Source organism: Thamnophis elegans, chromosome 7, assembly GCF_009769535.1.
Source record: "Thamnophis elegans isolate rThaEle1 chromosome 7, rThaEle1.pri, whole genome shotgun sequence".
NCBI lineage: Eukaryota > Metazoa > Chordata > Lepidosauria > Squamata > Colubridae > Thamnophis > Thamnophis elegans.
The window spans coordinates 50,465,876-50,481,020 of record NC_045547.1 but is presented as its reverse complement, the minus strand read 5'-3'; positions in this window follow the sequence as shown (position 1 = coordinate 50,481,020).

The following is a 15,145-nucleotide window of genomic DNA, read 5'->3' as shown; positions in this document are numbered from 1 at the left end:
TGGAGGGGGGGAGAAATTCAAAATTATTGTAATTTGTAAGTAATTGCAATTTGTATTATTATAAGTAATTTGTGTTTGTGTTTTACCCGCCTCTGCTGGTGCGTGGGCTGGCACTTTATTTTTTATTTGTTAAAGCCCTGCCGCCACGCCGGCCATAGAGCAGGACGCATCTCGCTCTATGATAGACGCGGCACCGGGACTTTAAAGCCATGCCGCCGGGGCCCTGCCACCACTAACGAGCTGCTAGGTCAACAGCTACCATCCAGTAGAGTCAAGATGCAACTGCGGGGTTGTTGTTGTTTTTTAACCATGGTCGAAGATTCCCCGTCCACTAAGCGTGTTCACTTCCCCAGCAGTAGGAACTCCCCCGGGAAGGATGGTGCCACGAAACTAGGCTGGCCTTCAGCAGGGAGGTCCTGGTCTGGGAGAATCTGCAAGGCCGGACTTTAGCAGAAGGCGGCGTCTCCAGGCACGCCGCACCAGGACCACACCCTCTCGCTCGCCCTCAGCCTGGCCAGGCAGATAGAGGGTTAGCTAGGCAGGGCCGAGGAGACAGCCAGCCGGCGAGATCGGCTCCTGCGCAGGGTGGGGATCGGGTTCTGGCCTCGGTCTGCCTTGCTCACGAAGTTGTCCAGGGGCCGGAGAGAAGTTGGCGATGCTGGGCGGAGGCAAGGGTGCTTGCATCCCTACTGGCCATGGTGTTCCACAGGCGGGCGAAGAGCCACCCGCTCTTCAGCCAGGAGTTTCTCATCCACAACCACGCTGACATCGGCTTCTGCCTGGTGCTCTGCGTGTTGATCTCACTTATGTTCGAGGTGAGCAGTGGTTCACTGTGGCGGCAGGGCCCCGGCGGCAGGGCTTTAAAGTCCTGGTGGCAGGGCTTCAAAGTGGCGGCAGGGCTTTAAAGTACCGGTGCCACGTCCGCCATAGAGCTCTGTGGCAGTGGGGCTTTCCGAAAGCCCCGGCGAAGCCCTGGCACTGGCAGACATACGGCAGCTTTTGCCTGCTTGCCTCACCGGCCATGAACCTCAACGCACATCACTGGGTGGACAGGACCACATGGCTTGAGGCCTGGACAGAAAAGGTGATCACGTGCTTCAATGTTGGTGGAGAAGAGAAGGTAAAAAGAAAAGCTGAGTCCCTGGTTTTGATTTGATTTGATTTAATAAATTTATAGGCCGCCCAATCCTGAAGGACTCCGGGTGGCTTACAGAAAATAAATTTTAAAAAGTAAAGAGTTAAAAACAAACGGAGAAAAACAGATTAAAAGAAAGCACATCATGCACCCAGTCTAGTCGGGGCTGGACCTCAGTCAAGAGGTCAACAGCCCCAGGCCTGCCCTCTGATCTTTGATCCTGAGCTTGTATTCTCATTGGTTGTCAGACTCCCATGGGGCCATGCAGGGACAACACTCTAGGCTGCGTTTTGAATCCAGGTTTGGTTGAGTTCTCAGATGCCATGTGAGTAAAGGGCCAATATCATCATACCTTGATCCCATCCCCCTGGAGCTGAAGTGGAGAACTCTTTATTATGTAAAGGGACTACTTGGCCTTCTTAATGGCCCACTGACAAAGTGGGATGGGCAGGAAGCTACAGGCAGCTATTCTGTCTTTTAAAACATGTTTCTTTCTTTTCACCTCCAGAGAAATATTCTGCCTTTTCAATATTTCCTAGGATATTTCATTTTTCTGGGAGAGGGCTGGGTGATAACTTCCTACACTATAATTATGGCTGGTTAAACATTCAAACCTGAAAAGTTTGTATCAGTGCATAGCAAGCTGGAAGGAAACTTCAAGTGACATACCACAAGGTCTTATGCCAGTGTACTTATAAACAGTTTGGATGATGAGCTGTAAATAGGATTATCAAATAAAATAAAACTGGAAGAAATACAAACTCCTTCGCTTGGATGTTCTTTTGCTGAAGATGTGAAACAGGCTGGTTGGCATCTGTCATAGATGTTCTAGTCTAGTTGTTATGCCTGCAGGAGGAGTTGGATGAGATTATTCTAACATTCCACCTTTATATTCTATGATTCTGTTTGCATTGCCTAGAAATAATACAATACAAAAAGGATAAGACGGCATAAAAATATGAACTTAAAATAATAAAAAGCATGCTACAATCTTATGTTTGGCAACCATAATTAACTTGATCACAGTATATGAATCATCGTATGATCTATGTATGAATATACAAGAATGACTACAAATAATATAGGTAGTTCTCAACTTGCAACAACAATAGGAATCAGAGTTGTCATGGTCATAAGACAACTCAGACCCAATTTTATGACAGTTATTAAGTGAATCACCATGGTTGTTAAACATATACATAGTCATAAGTGTGAGCTCATTTTTCCAAAAGGTTTTAGAAATCACAATCACATGACTGTAGGACACTACAACCAGTGTTAATGTGAGTCACCTGCCAATCACCTGAATGGTGAACCCACCCATGACCACTGGGAATGTAATAGGCACCTGCAGAAGCAGGGACGGGAATTTTGGCAGCACAGAACTTTCTTAGGAAGGAATAGATTTCATCAGGGAAAAGGCCAAGATTAAACTTGAGGGAAACTTGCTTTCTCATCTTTTGGCATGGGCCTGAATCATTGGATGGTTCAAGAGTCATGAAAACCAGTCGTGGGAGGACTGACCTTTTTTCAGTATTGTCATAACTTCAAATGGTTACTTAAAAATGGTCATAAATTGATGCCAGGCTCAAGCTGCACTATTTTTTTTACATATTTGTCTTAAAATATTTACGCATTTCTTAATATACATTTTCTTTTCTAAAATATGAAGCTTGCAGATAGAAGATAAAATAGATGCCCTTGTTTAATAAAAAATATAAGAAATATTAAAGCAAATTAAGTGGAAGAGCCTACAAGTTTTCATCTGGCTCCAAATGATACTCTTGTAAAGAAAGCACTTGTGTCATGGATAGCTCTTTTTTATGTAGGTCTAAATGATATGTCTGGTATAGCGGTAGAGAAGCAATACATCTGAATTTCTAACATTTCTAACTCTTACATGTAAAGACATTTTTCAGAAACACAAATATATATCATTTGTAAATACAGAACTAGAAATTTATCTGATATTAGTACACAAAATCATTTAGTACAAATTTAACACCCGATCCCATTTTTATATAATGCAAAAGTTTTACAGAAATGCAAATTACTGGTATGTTGCAGGAAGTAATATGTTGTTTGCATAGGATGAGCAAAAATAGATATAAGTAAATATTCTGTATCTTATATGGGTCTGCAGATCATAAAAACTATAATAAAATCAAGCATCATAATGACATATTTGGTTAAGGAGACTTTGAATTCTGGCCCCACCTTAGTCACAAAACCAGCTGGGTGACTTTGCGGCAGTCATTCTCAATCCTTGGAATGGAATGTGTGAATGATTTTGGGAATGAGAGGAAGCGACATGCCTAGGAAACACTCAGACAAGAAAGGCAGGAGCCCCTAGAGGGTCAGAGAAAGAAACTTAGGAAGGACCTGCCCTATCAAGCAGTTAAAAGTAGAGGCAGGAAGTTTGTACTTTTGGACCTGCAAGGTTTAGTTTTAGAATTAGTTTATCTAGTCATCCTTCCTGTCTGGTTTACCTGGAAAGGATGAAAGCCCCAGGAGGCAAAACTATTTCTGAAATCTCACCCATAAAACTGCAGAGGCTTACCGAGGCAATCGTCAAGAGTTAACACTGACTCAAAGGAACCCCCTCCCCCTTCTCCAAAAGTAATAACATAGCACCTGGGTATATTATAGCAGTGCTTCTATAACCCAGATTAAATAAAGGATCCAGATTGCAAGCTTTGTGTGCAAGTCTTTAGACATAAAGATCTGTTTGTATATAAAGTAAGAGCTGGAGTAATTGTTTCAAGAAGGATATGGGCTGCTATGAGTGCCTGGAGGCAAAGCAGGATGTAAATCCAACAAACATATTGTCAGCATCACTTCATTCAGTAATCAGGAAAGAAAACCACTGGACTCCATTTGTATTGAAATCAAGTTTACTTTTACTAATTATAAATGAACAGTTGCAAAGCTAAGCTGAGTCTGGTTAATTAGGCGCGAAAGCTAATAATATAATGTATAATCCATTCCCCTCCCCTTGGCATCCCCGTGCACAGTCCAATCATATTTCCCCCAAATGTCAGGTGTGAGATAACTTCGAAAGGCATCACCAGGATGGAATGCCGGACCATTGGCCTTGGCGGGAAACACCCCTCCTCCACATGCACAGTAAGGTGGTCAGTTCAGCGTCTAGAAACTTCCTCCAGCACATTAATGATTCCCCTCCCAAATACCATGCCCCTCCCTCCCCGTTTCAATGGCAGCCGAAGCAGTAGCAAAGCAGAGGCTGACATCCGGCCCTCCTCCAGAAAAGGGTGGTCAGACCTGCAGAAACGAGAAAACACAAACAAACAGATGAACAACAAGACACAAAAGGGGAAAAGGGGAGAGGAAGAGAGAAAGAAGAGAGAGAAAATTTTTAGGAGAATGGCCAAATCAGGGCTTCTCAGGATAAGTAGAATAGAACTTGCGGAGTAGACGAGGGGCCCGAACATGGGACCCATCAACCAATTCGGTGTGAGAGGGGGGAAAATGCTTCCAAGCAACCAGGTACTGAGTTAACTTCGAAAGGCATCACCAGGATGGAATGCCGGACCGTTGGCCTTGGCGGGAAACACCCCTCCTCCACATGCGCAGTAAGGTGGTCAGTTCAGCATCTAGAAACTTCCTCCAGCACATCAATGATTCCCCTCCTAAATATCATGCCCCCCTCCCCATTTCAGTGGCAGCCGAAGCAGTAGCAAAGCAGAGACTGACCCATATGAATTGTAGTCGCACTGCATGCTGATAATTGGCTTTAATTTTGTTTTACTAAAGTAGATTTTGGAATGATTTAAACTGTCAATTCCATTTTCAGTCCAGTAAACAAACCAAGACTCCCATTTCTAAACCAACATTTTTAGCATTCCTACCAACAAATTTGCAAGTCTTCCTCTAGAGTAGTTTTTAAGCACATGTAATTTCTAGTTAGCTCTGACTCGATATTATGGCTAGTCCTGAGTTCCAGAAGCTGATTCTTCTATGAATGTCCCAAAGCAAGGTCCCTTTAGCTTTCTTCAAATATAATTTTAACTGAGCCTAATCCTTCCACCATTACAGGCTTTTAGGACCAACTCCTTCCTCCTTCATCAAACTCTGAATAGACTCTAATGAATCATAGTCAATAATTCTTGAAAAAAGCTTTCCACTGCCATAGTCGAATATCTAAGCACAATTTATGAGGTGTCTTTCAGAACCAGCTCCTTGCTCGACCAATGGTCATTAGCCACGGTCATTCCTATCTTCAAAAAGGAAGACCCAGCCTAGCTGAAAATTACAGACCAATCTCACTATGTTGCGTCACCTGCAAAGTCATGGAATCGATTATAAGCCAATCCATTACCATCCACCTAGAGACAAACAACCTAATCTCTAATAAGCAGTTTGGTTTCAGGAAAAAAAATTGTCCTGTAATCTGCAACTCCTACACTGCAAAAACATTTTGACTACACAACTCGACCAGGGTAAAGCAATAGACGCAATTTACATAGACTTCTGCAAAGCCTTTGATTCAGTGGTACAAGACAAACTACTGTTAAAACTAAGGTCTTACGGCATTTCTGGATCTCTGCACAAGTGGATAGCTGCGTTCTTGTCAAACAGGCAACAAGTAATCAAAATCGGAAGCCCCCTATCAAACCCTGCACCAGATAACAGCAGTGTCCCCCAAGGCAACGTTTTAAGACACACCCTCTTTTTGCTTTACATAAACGACCCTTGCAATTATATAATAAACAGCTGTGTCCTCTGCGCTGATGATGTAAGACTATTTAACACCACCGAGAATATTTCTTTTTAAAAAAAAAATGTTTTCAAAACAAACACAACACAAAGAATCCTTCTTTACATACTGTAGAAAGTGTATCAGTTGGTTATAAAAGACTTTCGTGCATCTCTTCCACAGTCATCAACCATAATTCATATTAACTCAAGTATTTTAACTCAGATATATTTATACATATTACCATTATCATACTTCCATTTTCATTTGACTAGAATTGTTTAAACATCCTTCATCATAAAATATACCAAGATTTAAAACATAACCACATACTGGCATTTGGTGTAGAGTTCCCATCCATCTAACTTCCCTTTCCATATTCCACTCTTTCCATTTCCAGACACAAACCATTCACCATCAATGTCAACCGACTTGATTTCTTCGTGATCATTTTTCTCTTCAGTGTTTAGGACTCTAACCTCCACTTTTTCCACTTGATAAACATCTCCAACTTTTTCATCATATTTTGCTGTTAAATGGTCTAGGTTTTCCAACTTCTTTTCCATTCTCTCAGATGTATTTAATAATTTCTGAATTTCAAACATTATCTTTTGCAAACTTAAAGTTACTTTCTGCTGTTGAAATTGTGCCATTATCTCCAGCTAACAAACACTGCTGGTTTTTACAAGATTAAGCATAAATTTGCAATAAGGTCTTATTTTCACTTTTCTCTGGTTAAAGATATATTTCAAAAGAATATCTGTATGCTTTTCTTCTTATCACTCTCTATAAACAAACAGTAAGGCTTTGAAGTGCCAAGCCAGAATAATTGGTGAGAAAAGTAAAAGTGTTTTGTTTCCAATACACAAACCTCCAGCCTCCAGTAGCAGTGTTGTCTTTCCCTCTGTTGTTACAATTTTATTTGTTTTCTTTTGTATCTTTTTTATATTCCAAGTTTTAAAAAATCTCAAATTCTTGAATGAAATAGAGAACAAAAAGGGAAAAACACACGCAGTAATGAAGAAGGAGAATTTTAGTCCATAGGTTGCAAAAAATAATAATAAAAAAGGTAGAAGAAGAAAACTTAATCCATTCATTTTAAAAGGCTTGCATAAATTCCATCCATGAAAATAGCATTTAAAAAGTAAGATAACACAATGTCCAAAACCATTCAAAGCTTAATTCCACCACTTATTTCTTCTGTTCTCTAATTTAAATTAACTTTAAGTTTTTTGTAGGCAGTCTTTTTTATTTCCTCACCAGCTGAAAGCACTTTCCCTTTCCATTTTGGAGCTGTCCCAACTTCATCAGCCATGGGGCTGTGCTTTTGTTGCCAGATAGAAGAACTTCTCCTGGATCGATCAGGGACTTTGCGGTGTCCCTGAGATCAGCAGGACGTATTCTTCCTGTTCACCGTCTCTACGGGATGGTTTAGGTCTGTTTGGACCAACCAGCAGCAAAAGTGTCGACGGTGATCTCAATCTCGTCGCGACGTTGGCTCCTCCTCATCACCGACAATATTTCTGTCCTACAAAGCAACGACCTTGACTATGTGTCAAAATGGTTGAACAATTGGCAACTCCAAAGCTCATCCAACAAATGCTCTGTCTTACACACTGGCAACAAAAATCAGAACACCAAATACAAGCTGGGTGGATTTGACCTCATAGATGACCTCACTCAGTCAAAGACCTAGGAGTACTCATCTCAAACAATCTAAGGCCCAGAGCTCACTGTAATAGCATTGCCAAAAAGGCATTAAGAGTTGCTAACCTAATTTTGCCAAGCTTCTTCTCTAGTAACATTGTACTGCAAACTAGAGTATACAAAACTTTTGCCAGTCCAATTCTCAAATATAGCTCGTCTGCCTGGAATTCACACGGTATATCGGACATTAATACTATTGAGTGAGTCCAGAGGTATTTCATGAGAAGAGTACTCCACTCCTCTGCTCACAATAGAATACCTTATGCCTTATGTAGAATATTTTAAAAGCATATTCAAACAAGTCACTTCTCCAGCTGACACTTCTCTGTTAAGCAAAGCTAGCTCCATTCAACAGTTTCTCACTTTCCTGCGCTTGGCTATTCTTGAACTTTCTCCTTTCTGTCCCATCTGCTGTAAGCCAAAATCCACCTAGAGCTGATACAACTGGACATGCCTCTTGGGTTCTGTTCTCCCTCAGCCAACTTTTATAGATACTCCTTGGGAGGAAAAACAGTCTCTCATACTGAAATAAACTACAAAAACTTCATGTTGTCTCTCCATATTCCTTATAATTTAACGTCTTGCCTCTTACCTCCATTTATTTTTATAAGCTGCCTCTTACTCATAAGTCTCTTCCTTAATATGAATTTTGTGTCCTATTTTCTTGGCTTTCAATCTTTCTGCCTGTCCTACTCTAAAGATGTGTCTCAGTGGTGGGTTCCAGATCCCGTTGCAACCAGTACGGTGCAATGGGGCTCGATGTTCACCACATGAGCGCGGGCAGCACACATGCACACAGCACGCACATGCATCCTTACCTCCTGTGACGCGTCCACGATGCTACAGCTGCTCAGCAGAGCGTCATGCAGGTGTTGTACGTTCCATGGACATGCGTGGAAGCCCCAAAGAGCTCAAATACAGGTAAGGAGGGCGGGCGGGCGGGCGGGCAGCCCCTCCCTGAGGGGCTGCCAGTGTTTATGGAGTTGGACAGGTTTTATATCTTTTCCTCAAATTCTGGCTTTTGTTTGTCCACCCTCAATTTCTTCAAATAACCTCTTTCCCTTGTGGAAGTCCCCAGTTCAAATTTCACTGCAGACTCCATGGCATCTGTTAAGCCTATCATCTCTTCTTGTGATCCTATGTCTTCATGTCTTCTTAGTTACCTTAATATTTGAGAATCCTGTTTCCTCCACTTTTGACTCCTAATTTCATACCTTTTTTGCCATGGTTGTTAAGCAAATCACTGCGGTTGTTAAGTGAGCATCTAGGATGCTGCAACCATTGTAAATACAAGCTAGTTGCCAAGCACCTAAATGTTGATCACATGACTGTGGGTATGCTACAAAGATCCTAAGTCACTTAGGATCAGTTATAAGTCACTTTTTTTCAGTGCCATTGTAACTTCAAATGGTCGCTAAACACATGGTTATAAATTGAGGACTACATGTATCTTGTTTGTGTAATGTGCATGCACTATCTTTTAATGTTTTGATAATTGTACAGTGAATTATTATTTTAATAATTAAATAAGGTAAAGGTTTCCCCTGTCCTGTCGTGTCTAACTCTAGGGTCAGTTCTTATAATTTCTTAGCAAAGGGAGCCAGCATTGTCTGGAGGCATTCCCGTGGCCATGTGACTAGCATGACTATACTCCAATGGAAAGCTGTTACCTTCCCACTGAGGTGGTACCTATTTATCTATTTGCTGTTGTAGGCTTTAGAACTGCTAGGTGGGCAGGAGCTGGGGCAAGTTACGGGAGCTCATCCTGTTGTGCAGTATTTGGGTCTTGAATCTGGGCTGTTAGCTTTCCAGCTGACAAGCTCAATATCTTTAACTGCTGAGCCATTGCAGCCCCACTAATAATTAAATATTTAATAATAATTATGCTAGTTTAATTCAGAACCAACCCTAATTGAAAGTCTTATTAAGTTTTTAAATGTACATTTATAATCCTCAGAGGACTGCAAGGTGTATAACAGTCGTTCAGAAAGGAAAAATGTCAGAAACTGACTAACAGGAAAAAAGTAGAAATGCAAAAATTGTCAAAAGAAAATACCTTGCTTCATATCAATGCATGTCCTTCAAATCTTACCAAGGGCTGCTCATACAGAATCATGCAGAAGAACCACATCCCTGCTTCATAGTCCCCATAGTATATCACAGTTCCTTTCACTATGAACCTGACTCAATTAAAAGCAGAAATATATTTGTCTCAAAGGAATATAATGGTGTGTCTTTTATCTACCACTGATGAAAATAGACATTGCTGCTGCTTGAATTTTAAATTTGTATTTCATATTAATACTGTGTTTCCCCAAAAATAAGACAGGGTCTTATTTTCTTTTGACCTCTGAAATAAGCGCTTGGCCTTATTTTCGGGGAGGTATTATTATTACCACCGCAGGAGACAGCAAGTATGATCACCTCTGTGTTGCAATATTTTCAGGGAGGGATTCTTTTCAGGGGAGGTCTTATTTTAGCACAGGTGCTCAAAAGCCCGATTGGGCTTGTTATCTGGGGAGGACTTATTTTCAGGGAAACAGGCTATCACATTTATCTCTGTAAAATTATTTCCGCTATTGCAGAAGATTGGACTATAATACAGGGAGCCCTCAACTTACGATCATAATTGAGCCCAGTTTCCTTTGGTAAGCATGATAGTTGTTAAGTGAGTTTTGCCTCATTTTATGATCCTTCTTGCCACAGTTGTTAAGTGAATCACTGCAGCTGTTTACCTAGTAGTAACAATTCTTCAATGAATTTGGCTTCCCTCACTGACTTTGTCAGAAGCTCGCAAACTATGGTTGCAAGTCGAGGACCACCTGTATGATCTTTGTGATCCTTTTCAAAACCATAGTACTATGAGACTGTGATTTTATGGCATCTATTTTATTAATAATTACTGATTCTAATTTCTGTTGCAATTTACCTGAATTCTAATAGTATATCTACATCAAATCTTCCTTTTTACTGAGCATTGCAAATTCCCTTAGCCTATTCTAAAAAAGCATATATTTAAGTTCCTTCATTGCCTTTGTCAATCTTCAAACTTATTGAAACCTGACAATATCCTTCTGGAAATGTATTTAGAATCATACATAATATTCCAGGTCTGGTTTCATCAGTGTAAAGAGGAATAGGAATTTCATATGTCTTTAATATAGAGTTTCTTCTGATGTAACTCAGAACTCTGTTGGTCCTTCCAGAGAAGGCCACAATGCTGGCTCATATTCACCTTGTCAAATATACTCAAGGTCTTCTCCTGTTGCTTCTCAGCTATAAATTCTCTATCTTGTCTATGGTCCCTATGTTTTTCTTCCCTAAATATAGTAATACATATATTGTCCATGTTACAGAACAATTTCCCCTTCTTGGCCCAATCTTCCAATCTATCCTAATCAAATTGCAGTCTTTTGTTTCAAATGTTTTATTTCATTTTCATTTCATACAGTCACGTATATACTGTGCATGATTAAGGCCATATAACATTGAGCAATAGACACAGCCCTCCTTGTATTCCCCAAAATACAAAACCAATATAGCACTTCAACCCTCCATACACCCTTTCTTTCTCCCCCCTCCAACTTTCCTTTCTCCCCTCCAACATTCCCCTCTCCTACTTCCCCTCCCCCTCTAACACTCCTTTCTCCCCCTCCCTTCCATCTCCCCCTCCTTCCATTCCTCTCTCCCTCCCTCTCTGCCCCTCCCTCTTCTTTCCCTCTGCTCCTCACTTCGGTGTATTTCTACTATCCATTGATATATTCAGCTTCTTATTTTTATACTAAAATTTTAAAAAAAGCAACAGTATACAAGTGCAATCATGTTGTTTTAAAAACTGGCACAAATTATATTTCCCCCCTCCCCCCTCCCCCCTATGACCCCACCTCCCTTCCCCCCTTCCGACTTCCCAGAGCCCGTACACGGTATAGCTTTTTATCAAACACAGTCTAAAATCTCTACATTGAACTCAGCTTCTTACCATTACACAAACTTAAGCAGTTTACATTGTTCCTAATCTTAATTAATTGATTACCTGCAGGATTTCGCCAGAAGTTATTTGTTGATTCAGCTTTTCCTGTACTCTTCTCTAGCTAGGGGCCTTATCTCTTTATCTAAATATCTATCTATTTCCAAACCCTTAATTTTGTCCCCTTTGTGCCTCCTTCCTCTATAACACAATTTAGATACATTTCAAATTTTTCTTTTGGTTTCCTCTTCCAACTCTTTTCGTTTTTGCCTTTGTTTGTGTCCGTGTGTCCGTGTGTGTGTGTGTGTGTGTGTATACATACATACACATATATATATATATATACATACACACACACACACACACACACATATATATATATATACACATATACATACATATATACATTTTTATATTCATCAGTACTCTTCTCATATATACTTTACTTAGATCTCCTACAAATTCCCTGAATATGCCCTTATTCATGTTCCGAACAAAGTATACAAATAGCAATTTTTACAATCATTAATATACTTTTCATATCAAATAAACTCCAATTCGGCCTCCAATAATAAAGAAAGAAGAAAAAAAGGGAGAAGAAAAAAGAAAGAGAAGAAAAAAAAGTCAGTAAAATCTCTGCATTGAACTCAGCTTCTTACCATTACACAAACTTAAGCAGTTTACATTGTTCCTAATCTTAATTAATTAATTAATTACCTGCAGGATTTCAAAATGTATTAACACCAAGTAAGTTAGAGGAAAGAAAAAAAACAATAAAGAAAGAATAAAAGGAAAAGAAAAAAGAAGGAGAAGAGAAAAAAAAAGGCAGTAAAATCTCTACATTGAACTCAGCTTTTTACCATTACACAAACTTAAGCAGTTTACATTGTTCCTAATCTTAATTGATTGATTATCTGCAGGATTTCCCCAGAAGTTATTTGTTGATTCAGCTTTTCCTGTACTTTTCTCTAGCTAGGGGCCTTATCTCTTTATCTAAATATCTATCTATTTCCAAACCCTTAATTTTGTCCCCTTTGTGCCTCCTTCCTCTATAACACAATTTAGATACATTTCAAATTTTTCTTTTGATTTCCTCTTCCAACTCTTTTCGTTTTTGCCTTTATTTGTGTGTGTGTGTGTGTGTGTGTGTGTGTGTGTGTGTGTGTGTGTATATATATATATTCATCAGTACTCCTCTCATATATACTTTACTTAGATCTCCTACAAATTCCCTGAATATGCCCTTATTCATGTTCCGTACAAAGTATTCAGATAGCAATTTTTACAATCATTAATATACTTTTCATATCAAAATAAACTCCCATTCGACCTCCAAGACCTTCTTGCCTGCACTACCCTTCCCAATTCCGTCCAAACTGGGTTATGATCCAAAAGAACCCTCACCGCAATCTTTGTCTTCTTCACCCTAGAAAAAAAATCATTAGTGATTTGTATAAAAATTCAAAGTTATCCATCAAGTCTTTTTAAGTCTAATGCGATATATCTTCCAAAGGGATCTGCTTCAGTTCACTCAGCCTTAATGTCTTTTCTTGAGTATACAACTATACCATTTTTCTTTTGCGTGGCAGAAGTCACAAAATGTTGACCAAGTTCGAGATTGAGCAGATATTTTGGGTCAGTTAATTTAATATAATTTCCTTACCGACAAGTTATATCGTTCTTGAGCTGTGTGAAATAGCAAAATATTTTCTTTCTCTTTTATAAAGAGTTCAGACATAACTCCTTAATCAATGGCCGATGATTATTGAGGTTGTTGCAGTCTGCCTTGTTTTCCCATTCGTCTGGTAGTCGTACGGCTAGGTCCTTGTTCTCTGGTCCCTTGCCCTTCCGGAAGGGGAAAATAATGCTTTCTGTCTTGTAGTTGTGTGATTTGCTGTTTATCTTGTCCTTCTCGTAGTCTTTCTCCAGATCCAGATAATTCAGAGTGTCCCACCTTCAGGGTCTTATGATAGAAATCTTGGGCTTCCCATACAGAGTTGAGACGATATTTTTGCTCACCGAGTGTAATTATAATACCAAATGGCACATCCCATCTATACTGTATCTGACGGTTTCTGAGTTCTTCCACTAAAAAAAGCGTAATCTCTCCTGGCTCTTAACATTTGGGGTGGTATTTCTTTGAAGACAATCAAGTCCTGTCCGCCAATTTGTAGCCTGGTATTATAAGACTTTTGTAGTATCATGTTTCTAGACTCTCTTGTAGCAAAATATATAATTACATCTCGAGGAAGCTGTCTCTGTTTTGCCGCCCAAGAGTTATAATGATAAATTTTTTTGATCTGCCAGTCAAAGTTGATTCCCGATCTTCCCACCAGACGACTGAAGGCCTCTGAAAAAGTCTGTTTCAAGTTCTCCTGTTCATTTTCACGCAGTCCCCTGACTCTTAATGCAAGGTCCATCTGTTTATAGTTTATCATAACAATTTGTTTTTCTGTATTTTCAACTTTTTGTTGCATCACTTCGATTTTGGATGTCAAGTTGGTGTTGGCTTCCTCCAGAAGCTCTAGCTTATCTTCCATTCCAGCAACATACTCTGTCAATACAGTTACGAGTCCTACCATATCATCCTTTGTTTTAGCAATCCTAGTATCAAGCTTATCACATAAGTCTGTAATAAGTTGCTTTATTTCCTCTCTAAATTCTCTAAGAGTCTCAAAAAGAAATTCTTTTGTTAGCAAATCTCCAGTAGGGGGTGTAGAGGGTAAAAGCTGCGGCTTTGTGCCAAATGCATGAGGTGTATTGCTAAAAGGACGTCTCCCCGACTTTGATTTTGGTGCCATTATTTCTTTTCTTCAAACAATTATTCAGCTGGCCCGTTATGTAGCTTGCGAGGGAAGAAAGTATTAAGTCCCCCCTTTATTTGTTCATAGAAGTTTTTCAAAAGATTTCGGAAAAGAGCATTGTAACAAAGCAAGTTTCAAAAGATTAGCATTGTAATGAAACAGTTCATATTCATCTTTGTTTAGAATGTCTCTATATTGACAAGGAGGCTTTTACAGCTTCTAAAAATTGATAAGAAAGAGAAAGAAATTCTTGGTAGGTCTTCAAAGAAACAAAACTAATTAGTCGGAGAATGCTATCTGGCAGTTCCTTTGATCTTTCTCTCTGTCGGCTGTGCCAGGAAGTTAGAGATATACCATTATTACAAATGCAAAAGCTACAAAAGCTTTTGTAGCTTTTTTTTTTTTTGTAAATTGCAGTCTTATTCTGTCATCTTGGATGTTAGCCAGGTCTCTCAATTTTCAAATTGGAGATAGGGTGTCAGGCCAGCCTCCCTCAGCAACCAAGAAAGAAACCACTCAACTCCATTTTGCAGAATTAAGAGTACTTTTACTGGTTACGAGTAGATAGCAGCTAAGCAAAGCAAGATCTGAGGCAAAAGCACGCATAATCATAGATATCAATATGAGACCCAACCCCCTCCCCCTAGTAACCCCATCCCACAGTCCAATCCGCAAATCCCTCAGGTGTCATGTGAGTTCCATCTTCAAAAAGCATCATCAGGTTGGTATGCAGGACAGTTGGCCTTGGTGGGCCCATCCACTATCTCCAGCATGTGCAGTAGATGGTGAGAACAAAACTCCCTTTTTACAATCAC